The sequence below is a fragment of the Ovis canadensis genome, chromosome 2, assembly GCF_042477335.2.
Source record: "Ovis canadensis isolate MfBH-ARS-UI-01 breed Bighorn chromosome 2, ARS-UI_OviCan_v2, whole genome shotgun sequence".
Taxonomy (NCBI): Eukaryota; Metazoa; Chordata; class Mammalia; order Artiodactyla; family Bovidae; genus Ovis; species Ovis canadensis.
The window spans coordinates 30,812,165-30,823,568 of NC_091246.1; the positions used below are offsets into that span (position 1 = coordinate 30,812,165).

The 11,404-nt window shown below is 46.1% G+C and overlaps 1 non-coding gene across 1 annotated transcript; it reads left to right on the forward strand.

Moving 5' to 3' along the window:
- Positions 1 to 518: 518 nt before the first annotated feature.
- TRNAC-GCA (transfer RNA cysteine (anticodon GCA)) lies at positions 519 to 590 on the forward strand. The gene has a single exon. It is a non-coding gene; the product is annotated as a tRNA-Cys (tRNA).
- The last annotated feature ends 10,814 nt before the right edge of the window (positions 591 to 11,404 follow it).

Here is an 11,404-nt window from a genome sequence, read left to right on the forward strand (position 1 = left end):
AACAGAACCAGTAGGATATGTAATACAAGCTTTCCTATGAGAAGTTGGCTCATGCAGTTATGGCGGCTGACAAGCCCCAAGATCTGCAGGGTCAGCCAGCAGCTGGAGACCCAGGAGAGCTGATGGTGTGGCTCCAGGCTGAAGGCCAACAGGCTGGAGGCCCAGGAAGAGCCAGTGTTTCAGTTAGAGTCTGAAGACAGGAAAAAGCTGATGTCCCTGTTTGTAGGCCATCCAGGAGAAAGAGTACTTTCTTACTCAAAGGGGGGTCAGTCTTTTTGTTCTATCCAGGTTTTCAACTGACTGGATGAGGCCCACACACATTAGGAGGGTGATCTACGTTACTCTCTCTGCAACAGCAATGTTCATCTCGTCCAGAAACACCTTCACGGATATGCCCAGAGTAATGCTTGACTATATATGTGAGCACCCATGACCCAGTCAAACTGACACATAAAATTAATCACTGTGCTTCACAAGTGTTACTTGAGAATTAAATGAGACACTATATGTAAAGGGCTTCCCTGGTGGCTCAGAGGTTAAAGCGTCTGCCTGCAATGCAGGAGACCTGGGTTCGATCCCTAGGTTGGGAAGATCCCCTGGAGAATGAAATGGCAACCCACTCCAGTATTCTTGCCTGGAGAATCCCAAGGACGGAGGAGCCTGGTGGGCTTCAGTTCACGGGGTCGCAAAGAGTCAGACACAACTGAGCGACTTCACTTTCACTTTCTATATGTAAAAGGTTTGTTGTCATTGTTCAGTGGCTAAGTCACGTCCCACTCTTCACGACTCCATGGACGGTAGTATGCCAGGCTTCCCTGTTCTTTACTGTCTCCTGGAGTTTGCTCAGATTCATGTTCATTAGAGAGTCAGTGATGCTATCTAACTATATGTAAAAGTTTAAACAGCAACGAGATTTGGTAGCTAAGAAGGAAGGGAGGAACAGTAAGAAAAGGTGATTCAGCTTCAGTGGCTAATAAGTGGATTGGGGGTTAAAAGTTTGGCATTGCTTTTAATAGAAACTCACTTGACTCAATTAACTGTTTGGGGAGCTGTCCTGGACCAGAGAATTCCCTGCAGGGGACACTAGGCTTCCAGCGCTTAGTGCTAGAAGGCTGAGAGAGACAGGGCATCCGTTTACTCTAACCAGTTCAACTAGAATTTCTTAAGCACTCACTGTCCACCGGGCCACATGCTGGAATCTATCACCTATGGTCCTCACAGGACCCTGGGCACAACTCACCGTCAATCCTAAGTGGCAGATGGAAAAGTTGGGGTGCAGAGAGCTGGCATAGCTTACTCAGGACCTCTCAGCTGACAACTGATAGCATCAATGTCAGGTTTCAGAACTGCTTGCCTCAAAACATGTGCCCTCACTTCTGTGCCACAGACATTCACCTTGTTTCCAAGGATTTGGCAAAGGCACCCCAAATCACGGAGAAGTTGTCTTGTCCTGAGAGACCATGCACAAGCTCACTTTGATCAAGACAAAATAAATATGCTTTGCTCAAGTTTTGGAAATTGCCACTTTGGAAAGTGCTTACTCAAGCAAAGAGGAAAACATTGGTTATTTCAGTAAAAACCATTTTTCTCCTTCTAGTCTAGTCCATCAGTGTATCCTCTGCTCCTGCTGCTGCTAAGTCACTTCAGTTGTGTCTGACTGTGCGACCCCATAGACGGCAGCCCACCAGGCTCCCCTGTCCCTGGGATTCTCCAGGCAAGAACACTGGAGTGGGTTGCCATTTCTTTCTCCAATGCATGAAAGTGAAAAGTGTAAGTGAAGTCGCTCAGTCATGCCCGACTCTTAGCGACCCCATGGAATGCAGCTTACCAGGCTCCTCCGTCCATGGGATTCTCCAGGCTAGAGTACTGGGGTGGGGTGCCATTGCCTTCTCTGAGTGTATCCTCTAGTTATGGGGAAAAGAACATTCTCAGGGAAGTTCCATTCCCTTCCTGGGTACCTGCTCTACTCCAGGGTCAGATGAATATGCTGGAGTTTATTGTCACTACCACTATTGTGGTAACTATGCTGCCTTGTCCCATGGAAGAGGAAAATACCTCTTGGAGCCTCACTGGGAGGCTGCACTTGGCAGGAGACAGTATGCTGCCCGGGAGAGGCAGACTCCCATGGGTAGGGAGGTGGAAATAGCTTGTTCCAGGGCTGATGGTGGACACCAGGGATCTTTTGGAGGGAATCTTAAAACCACCAGGCTTTATAAAGTGATGGCCCTTCCAAATGAAGGGAGTGTAGATGGCCTGACCTGTGAGAGAGGCCTCCCAGTGATGCCTGTGCTGTGACATGGTCTTGGGGAGGGGTGGGAGTCTATGTAGCCCTCAGGAGCAAAAGAGCCTGCAGTAAGTTGCAACTTCAGGAAAATAGGAATTGGAGGAAAACAACCAATGCTGTTCTCTTCCTCTGGGTCAGTTCTATGGGCAGAGCCCTCCTGGGCCTAGCGAATGACCTCTAACTGCCTCCAGAGAGGCCTAGACGAGGATAGCAAGTGGTCTGGCAAAGGCCAAGGACCATCTCTAGAAGACCCAGGCCATCTCTTGTCACTTTCACACAGCACACAGTGTTAATACTGCTGTCCCAGAGGGAGGATTCTCTAAGGATAATGAACACAATATGAAGCAACTCCCTCCAGCCGCGCTCCGGCAGGACAGCAGCAGGCAGGCACTCACGTTCCAGGCTTCTCCGAGGAGGGCAGGAGTCCCAGAAGTTTTATTTCTTTTACTCAGCTTGGAGACATTTCCCCCCAAATCATTCTGTTCAGCCCATCTTCAGCCACGAACTGGCAAAACCTACAACACTGGTTCTCATGAGCTTTAGGAATTCAGCTTCCTAATTTTTTCCAATTCCAAATATAAAACAAAGCTAAAAAAGCATTAAAATAATTTGGACTTCAAAGAAGTTAATTCCTAGTGGCCACAATAAAATTAAATAAGAATCAGTCTCCCTCTCTCTGTCTCTCTCCCTCCCTCTCTCCCTCTCTCTGTCTCTCTCATTTTTCTCCCTTTTTAAGGAGAGGAAAAGAAAAGCAAAAAGGACACGGAGCCCACGAACTCCAGGAAATGCTTGCATGAATCTTCTTTAGCTTCTAACTAACATTTGTAACCAAGGATTAGCCGAGCAGCCTCTGGTAATTACTGCCGTTGCCCCATTTGCGGCTATCTCCGTGAGGCCAGTAAATCTTGAAATTACAGGCTGACCACCCCGGAGAACTGAAACAGAGTCAGCCACATCTCTCAAAGGCACTGCCCTGGGCGATTCCCGCCCCCTGAGATGACTTGCTCACCAGGGAGAAGGCCCCGCCTGGGAGCGACTCCCAGACCTCACTGTGGCTTGGAAGTAAATAAAACCAGAGTGGGTGGCCCAGGAATCAGCGCCCCTTGTGAGCAGGACAAGAGGCAGCTGGCTCACTGTCCTTGTTACACTTTCTGTCACCTCAGCCCAGCTTGGGCTCCTGGTTAGAGCCTCAGAGATGGGCAAGGAGAAGGGGGAGCCCAGGAACTGAGAAAGGGAAAGTAGAAATGCCTTGAGGAAGAGATATTATGGTTTGCCTCTAGAAATACTGTTCCTCTCTATCAAGGAGCACAACATCTGCAGAGGTCAGCTAGCTTAACACAACAGGCCAGTCTATGTGAATGGAGCTCGAGATTTGGCATTCGATTTAACCATGATCTGCTGACTTACCCTGCAGATCTTGGGGCTTGTCAGCCTCCATAACTGCACGAGTAGTTTCTCATAGGAAACGTTGTATTACATATCCTACTGGTTCTGTTTCTCTGGAGAATCCTGACTAAAGTATGAGGTTAGGACCATGGTGGGTGTGTGTTATGGACTCAAACCCTGCCAGCACCACATTCAAACTATTTGAACCTGGGTAGGTTTCTCAATGCCCGGCGCCTCAGTTTCCTTTATCAGTAAAACAGATATAACCATAGCACCTGCCATATGGGTTATTGCGATATTAAATAATATTTGCTAAGAAGGATGCTTAGTGCACAGAAGGTGCCCAGTAAGTATTAGCTGTTTGGACAACTGAGAAGCTCAGAGGAGTTAGCTGCCTGAAGTTAGCAGAGCTGTGCTAGCTGACTCCAGACCTTTCACTGTCGTTTGAACCAGCTTGATTCACAAATGCAGCCCAATGTCAAGAGTCTAGGATAATAAAGTGCAGTCTCAATGTGTTGTACATCACACGTGGCTATCATGATCTTGCCCTTACACAACACATTTCATTAGGCTTTTTAAGTTTAGCTAAAGATAAATTCGCCTGCCAATGCAGGAGACGCAAGAGACAAGGGTTCGATCCCTGAGTTGGAAAGATCCCCTGGAGTAGGAAATGACAACCTGCTCCAGAATTCCTGCCTGGCAAATTCCAGGAGCCTGGAGGAGTCTGGCAGGGTATAGTCCGTGGGGTCGCAAAGAGTCGGCTGTGACTGAACACACAGCACACACACACCCCTATACAATCTGTTTTACCACTGCCTTCATCAGTTCTCTTTACAAAAGCCCATCAGCATATGACTTTGCAATTAATTACTATGACTATCAATGGACATGAGTTTGAGCAAACTCCAGGAGATAGTGAAGGACAGGGAAGCCTGGCGTGCTGCAGTCCATGGGGCTGCAAAGAGTTAGACATGACTAAGCGAGTGAACAACAACAAGTATAAATAACACATCTGGGTCAAATTGTAAAATAGTACTTCCCAAGCCATTTAATGCCTAACAATGGCTTGCTGTCTAGATGTTCTGTCTTATACACTCTTTGGTGGGTCCATCAGCCCCTCCACTGAGCATCCAAATTTCCCATATATGTCCCTTTCAGTATCTCCAGAAAAGGTGGTTCTGGGTGGCTGTGTGTGTGTGTGTGTGTGTGTGTGTGTGTGTGTGTGTATCTCAGATAGGACATGGATATTTGCCTCCTGCTGAAGACAATAACCCAGATTTCAGACGACTTGCTCAAAGCCACAGAACTAAGAAACAAACAAAAAAATCAAAATGCTTTCCTCCTACTGTTCTTTCTACTGCCCCAGAACATCAGATGTCTGAGGAGCACCGTTTAGGTTTGGAGTCCATTGCATTTCCGTTTCAGAGAAAGAAAGACCCACCAGCCAAACTGGTTGCCTCGGTACAAGTTTCCATACACATCCAAGAGGAAGCTCTGAATCAAGATTCCTACACAAAATAGGAAACCAAATATGCAACAAACAAACAAGAATGAGAGAAAAGAAACCAGAAGCAGGAAGGGAAAGAGGTAGGGAGGGACAGAGAGGAAGGAAGGGGGAAGTCATGGAAAGTCAGTTTGGCAAAGGAGGTTTTAGCTGCTTCGGGAGCTGTTGGGAGGGGAAGGGTGGAAGGTGAAGAATTCACTCACCAGCGGTGGTCAGTTTGGAATTGTTTACAGCATGAGGGGCCCTAGGGGGCTTTGCTTACACAGAGCAGACTTCAAAGAGCTAGTCAGACATTAACAGACTGACCCTCCACCATTCCCACCCCCAGCCTCTGGGAGCCTGGGGTTAGGACAGCAGTCTTCAACCAGGAAATCGGGGATGACAAAAGGAGTCAGTGAAGAAGCTAGGAACGTGCCCCAAGACCCTGCCACTGATAACCACTGCTGCCATCCAAGGTACCGCTCGGGAGTCAGCTGGCTTGCAGGGATTAAAGGATCCGGTTCCCTTTGGAGCCAGAGATATAGGAAGTCCCAGGTGAGTTATAAAAGACAACAGTTTTCAGGTCTCTCCCACTTGGCCAGCAGTCTCAGTCGCCCACGTTGATAGTGGCCCTTACTAAATTCCTAAGGACTGGCAGCATCCCGCAGCCCCCCAGATTCCTGCATCCATTCAGTGCTTGGATTCCTCCTCCATCTCCTACGGAGAAAAGGCTGCTGGAAACCCAGACACCCTGTGGAGGGGACTGGTGCCAAGTCGTCTGGGGCCCCTCCCCGGGGAAGCAAGAAGCACAGCCAGCCTTGTCACCATGCCCTCAAGTAGGATGGATGGCCCCGGTAAACCGATCCTTGCTAATGTAACCATAGGTGCTATTTCATATAAATATATCGGCCCAGACATTTCCCATCAGTACAGCGCCTCTCCCTGAGGCTATCTCTCTGCCTGCCTATGCTCCTTCCAAAACCTCAAACCACCCGGGTTAATGACATGCTCAGGGTGGAGACCAGAGTGTGTTAAGTGTCTTTGCAATGGCAAATGAGGGGCCCCCAAAGTCTTCCCTTTCTTCATTTATCATTTTCTATAATGTACCTATCACATCCCCTGCTCCTCTCGCCTTTGCCAAACTAAACAGCCTTAGTCCTGCTAATCTCTCTTCAGATGGAGACCGGGCCATAAATCTAATCACCGCACCGTGGAAAGAAGGCCTTCCCTGACCATGCCTTGGGCGCTCAGCACAGCACATATTATAAAATGCACAGCAGATAATGGCAGAACCGCTGTCACAGAGCGCCTTATAAAATGCAGATGTTGTTAAGAAGAATGAGCCTGTTGTGAAGTTTCAACTGTAAATTAGCCAGCTTGCAAAAGGCATAAAGGCCATTTAATTAGCTCATCAACTCCACCTTCTCTCCACTTTATCCTTTGTTACTCCATAGCACATTATTTTTGAATAAAATTTTGGGTGCAAATTGGAAAAAAGAGGACTCTGACATTGGCTTTACCAGATAACATGAAATCAAATCCCACAATCTCTGTTCTCTATATTTGTGAGTCTGTTTCTGTTTTGTAGATAAGCTTATTTGTCATATTTTGAACCATAATGGAAAAGAATGTGGAAAAGAATCTATATATAAGATTATATTAGACATAAGCTATATATATGATTATATAATATATAAAAGACTATATAACTGAATCACTTTGCTGTACAGTAGAAATTAAGACAATATTGTAAGTCAACTAGACTTCAATAATATAATTTTTTTTTTAAATCTCATTAGCTTCTTGAATCAGTTTTAAAAAGTAAAAGTTAAACATGTTGTCTGCATGCATTTTTAAATAGAATACATTCTTGGGCCCCCAGAGCTGATTAAGCCCCCACCTCATGACTCCTCACCAAGACATATTGAGGTGGGCTACCCACTTCCTTGTAACCGCTTCCGTCCAGCCACCCAGGCATCGACAAGAGGTCATGAACTTATTAATATCTTTTTCAACAAATACTAAATTTTCGTGGCATTCTGCTTTCAGAAAGTGAAAGCAAAGGAGTTCTTTTTCATCTTTAAAGAAGAGCAGCAGTGGGTTAAATCTCTCATAGCACATGGCAGGGATGTTAATAAGGTCTTTAAGGAAGGCAGATGGGCTGAGACCATCCTTTGGATCACCAAGGAAACCAAATTCTTCCTTTTGTCCCTCCCCTCTCCCAGTCGTCTTCCAAAAAGAAGAGTGGTTCCAAGAGACAGGAGATACTAGAGAGAGGAAATACTAAGACCTTTGTTACTTCTTATGCTTTAAAAGTCTGCCTTGGAGAAAAGAACTGAGTGTGAGACTTGGGAGCAGTCAGTTATGTCCGCACACCAGCACCTAAGAAGCAAATCACTTGGCTCAGCTCTCTCCAGGTGAGGCCAGACTGGAAGTAAGAAACCCCACTGTTTCTTGGGTTGGCTCCTGCCTGGCCCTCCTCTGGGGTAGTAAATAGCCTAGGAAAGGCCTAGGTCCCAAGTCACCCTATGATACAGGCTTCTCCAATAGGTCAAAATAAAAACCTGGAGAACTATCAGAAAATCAATTCCAAGAATAAGCATGGACCATCTTATTGAGCTATCAATTTTATCTGATCAATAGTAAAACAAGCATATTTTAAAAGCACATTTATTTGTGTTAAATGCAGAATTCACATTAAAGGGAGAGGGAACAACGTGATGAGTTTTCTGCTATAATTCAGTTCAGTTCAGTTGCTCAGCCGTGTCCGACTATCTTCGACCCCATGAGTCGCAGCACGCCAGACCTCCCTGTCCATCACCAACACCCAGTTTACTCAAACTCATGTCCATTGAGTCAGTGATGCCATCCAGCCATCTCATCCTCTGTCGTCCCCTTCTCCCCCTGCCCCCAATCCCTCCCAGCATCAGAGTCTTTTCCAATGAGTCAACTCTTCACATGAGGTGGCCAAAGTATTGGAGTTTCAGCTTCAGCATCATTCCTTCCAAAGAAATCCCAGGGCTGATCTCCTTCAGAATGGACTGGTTGGATCTCCTTGCAGTCCAAGGGTCTCTCAAGAGTCTTCTCCAATATCACACTTCAAAAGCATCAGTGCTTCAGTGCTCAGCTTTCTTCATAGTCCAACTCTCCCATCCATACATGACCACAGGAAAAACCATAGCCTTGACTAGATGGACCTTTGTTGGCAAAGTAATGTCTCTGCTTTTTAATAGCTATCTAGATTGGTCATAACTTTCCTTTCAAGGAGTAAGCCTCTTTTAACTTGATGGCTGCAATCATCATCTGCATTGATTTTGGAGCCCCCCAAAATAAAGTCTGACACTATTTCCACTGTTTTCCCATCTATTTCCCATGAAGTGATGGGACCGGATGCCATGATTTTAGTTTTCTGAATGTTGAGGTTTAAGCCAACTTTTCCATGCTTCTCTTTCACTTTCATCAAGAGGCTTTTTAGTTCCTCTTCACTTTCTGCCATAAGGGTGGTGTCATCTGCATATCTGAGGTTATTGATATTTCTCCCGGCAATCTTGATTCCAGCTTGTGTTTCTTCCAGTCCAGCGTTTCTCATGATGTACTCTGCCTAGAAATTAAATAAGCAGGGTGACAATATACAGCCTTGATGTACTCCTTTTCCTATTTGGAACCAGTCTGTTGTTCCATGTCCAGTTCTAACTGTTGCTTCCTGACCTGCATATAGGTTTCTCAAGAGGCAGGTCAGGTGTTCTGGTATTCCCATCTCTTTCAGAATTTTTCACATTTTATTGTGATCCACACAATAAGGCTTTGGCATAGTCAATAAGGCAGAAATAGATGTTTTTCTGGAACTATCTTGCTTTTTCAATGATCCAGTGGATGTCGGCAACTTGATCTCTGGTTCCTCTGCCTTTTCTAAAACCAGCTTGAACATCAGGAAGTTCACAGTTCATGTATTACTGAAGCATGGCTTGAAGAATTTTGAGCATTACTTTACTAGCATGTGAGATGAGTGCAATTGTGCGGTAGTTTGAGCATTCTTTGGCATTGCCTTTCTTTGGGATTAGAATGAAAACTGACCTTTTCCAGTCCTGTGGCCACTGCTGAGTTTTCCAAACTTGCTGGCATATTGAGTGCATCATCTTTCAGGATTTGAAACAGCTCAACTGGAATTCTATCACCTCCACTAGCTTTGTTCATAGTGATGCTTTCTAAGGCCCACTTGACTTCACATTCCAGGATGTCTGGCCCTAGGTGAGTAATCAAACCATTGTAATTATCTTGGTCGTGAAGATCTTTTTTATACAGTTCTTCTGTGTATTCTTGCCACCTCTTCTTAATATGATTAGCCCCTTCCAAAGTCTCACAGCCCTCAGGGGTCTATTCCCTCCTCTGAAAGTCAGGTTGAGAAGCATCTTAGTGGACCATAGCCCATCTCCTAAAAACACAGAGCTGGGAAGGAGGACTCAAAGAATGTTATTAATGCCAAGACAGCAGAGGTCTCAGTGGGAAACAGAAGAGGGCACTGCTTGGAGGACCACAGGGCCCAGGGTTGCAGTCCAGGTGCTCTAAGGACTGTCCCCATGAAATTCAGGAACCAAGACAGGACAAATATCAGAAGCTGGGACCATTCTTGTCATAGACTAGGGAACCTCCCTATCTCTCTCTTAGTTGAGTATTCCCAGAAGCAGACCCTTAGACAAGAATTTGCGTGTAAGTAAGTAGTTCATTCCATATAGGATGCTAGGAAACACCTGTGGAAGTGGGGAAGTGAGATGGGGTAGGATAAGCCCCTAATTACAGATGCATCATCCAGCAAGCTACCACTGTAGACAACTGGAGCTTGATCCCTTGGAGGAATTCTGGAAATTACCATGGAATTTTCTAGAGTCCATCATCATATTCTAGGAAATGATGCAGGCACACCTATGTCTCTGAAGCATTCCACCCAATGGGCAAGGGCACTTATACACCAGCTTCCTACAGCGTTGGAGGGGTGTTGCTGGGGGAGCGAAAAGTTACGAATTCCCTGCACTTCTGCCTTCACCTTTGTGTCACCTAAGGACACAAAGAAAGCCCTTCAGTAAAGAGATGCAGGGGCTTCCCTGGCAGCTCAGCAGTAAAGAATCTACCTGCCAATGCAGGAGATGTGGGTTCAATCCGAGTCTGGAAGATCCCTTGGAGAAGGAAATGGCAACCCAGTCCAGTATTCTTGCCTGGGAAATCCCATGGACAGAGGAGCCTGGTAGGCTACAGTCCATGGAGTTGCAAAGAGTCAGAACCAACTTAATGATTAAACAACAACAAAGAGAAGCAGGGACTAGCTGCTAGAAATCACTATGCATTAAAAGGGCAAGGGTGAGGAGGTACTGACCAGAGGCATGCAGTAACTGCTGCCCCAACGGTCTTTGTCCTCTTCAATGGGGGTTAAGCATCAGACTTGGTAGCTGACCTCAACCTTTAGATAAAAATGATGAAATGATGTGATACCACCACTAAAAGCTCATATATCAGGTGAAGTGAAGTGAAGTTGCTCAGTCGTGTCTGACTCTTTGCGACCCTGTGGACTGTAGCCTACCAGGCTCCTCTGTCCATGAGATTTTCCAGGCAATAGTTCTGGAGTGGATTGCCATTTCCTTTTCCAGGGGATCTTCCCAACCCAGGGATCGAACCCAGGTCTCCCACATTGTAGACAGACGCTTTACTGTCTGCACCACCAGTATGCTGATATATGCTCCTCCCAAAAAGCCTCTGGGTAGATATTATGATCACAGAGAAGATAATTGGCCATCACAGTTTGAGTAGCTTCTGTAGAGTCTTGCCAGTGGTAAGGCTGGGACTTCAACCTAGAGTCCATTATCATAAACTCTCCCTATGTGGTCAGTACGGAATTCTTGCCCAGGCACATCCCCTTCTGCAGGTAATGGCTCCTCCCACGCCCCCTTCCCCAGGAGGCACAGTGAGGTTTTTGTAGCATATGATTGAGCCCTCCCATCTTGCTACAGCTTTGGGGACCAAAGGATGGGAAGTTGACCATTTGACAATCCAGGCGCCTATGTAGCCAGACTTGAAAAAATGAACTAAATAAATCAGATTCCTGTCCTGGATTCAGAATTGATAACTGGAAAACTAGGAGATAGCAAAGTGAACTGGGGGGTGAATGCAGCAGAGTTACTTGTGAAGTGAACAGGCCTTGTTTTGAACTCCCAGGGGTCATTCCCCTTTATCTTGGTCCCCTCACATCACTTCCTTCTTCA